Here is a 1,537-nt window from a genome sequence, read left to right on the forward strand (position 1 = left end):
CATCATACCAACTTCCCTATTTCTATAATTTTGTCATTTCAAAAATGTTACTGAAATAGAATCATGTCATATGTAATATTTGGTGATTGGCTGTTGTTACTCAACATAATTATGTTTTTATTGCTAAGTAGTAGCACATGGTATGAATGTATCACAAAATGCTTAAACATTCATGTATTAAATATTTGGTTTGTTTTCAGTTTGGGGCTATTACAAATAATAATGATATAATTGTGTACAGGTTTGGTATGACTATAAGTTTTCACTTTTCTGGGGTAAATGCCCAAAAATGCAATTATAGGTCATATAGTAGTTGCACATTTCCTTTGTTAAAAAAAAAGCCTCCAAACTGTTTTCTAGATTGGCTGCACCATTTTACATGCTCACCAACAATATATGAGTGGACCCATTTCTCTACATCTCAGAAGCATTTGGTTATTGCCACTTTTATAGTATTCTTCCTGATAATAACAATATCACATTGTTTGGTTTAATTGGTAATTCCCAAGTGGCTAATGATATTGAACATCTTTTGGTGTACTTAATTGCCATCAGTATATCCTCTTCTTTGAAATTTCTCTTTTGAGGAAAATCATCAAGAAGATATGACCACCAAATTGGCCCATCATCTGGACACAAGCAACTGGAGGCTCTTCACTCCACTGAATTTGCTTTATAACTCTGAATTTTGAAATGTGCCCTTCCTTTGTTTTTTGTACTATCAGAAGATGCTCTGAGTATATGTGTGTGTATACACACACACACACACTCACACACACACACACACATATATAATATTACAACACATTTTCTCAGGTTATATATAGCCTGAGAAAATGTGCTGTAATATGCAATGCATTGTAGAGACAATTTAGGTTTCATATTTGACTGATCAGTTAAAGCTTCTGTAAAACTTTTTAGATTTGATAGAGAGTGGTGCAGAAAAATTTATTGTGGGTTCCTATGAGCTGGCCACTCATGGGCAAATGTCATTTCTTTGCTATCTGCAAATCACAGCAGAGCATTCCTTGACAATATGGACAATATGGACAATAACCATATTCCTTGACAATATGGACAATATGGACAATAACCCATATCACAAGGCAGACCCAGGGATGCCTAGGATGTCTTTGACCTGATTATATGACTAACTCCATGGTGGTCTCAGGATAACTCTGCCTGTGATAACATCAGCACATATACTTTGCTGACACAAATGTCCCTTGACTTATGGTCACAATGTCCCCTTTACTGTTTCTCATAAACATTTGTCCCCCTTGTCCCTGGACCTTGCGCCTCATACCATTATTGCATGATCAGCTTTTACTAGCCTGTACACTTTCAATAAATGACACAAGAACTTCTGCTAGAGCAGTAGTCTTGCTTTACAAACCTGCTCCATGGCTGTTGTGTTCCTCATGGCATTTCACATAGCAAAGTGAAACACAGTTTCTATGGCAACATACTGTATTTTAGCTACCCAATATTAAAACTCATAAAACTTTTTTATTAAAACTTCTATATTCTAGAGTCA

This window comes from Talpa occidentalis, unplaced genomic scaffold, assembly GCF_014898055.3.
Source record: "Talpa occidentalis isolate TD23 unplaced genomic scaffold, MPIMG_talOcc4v2.1 talOcc4.15, whole genome shotgun sequence".
NCBI lineage: Eukaryota > Metazoa > Chordata > Mammalia > Eulipotyphla > Talpidae > Talpa > Talpa occidentalis.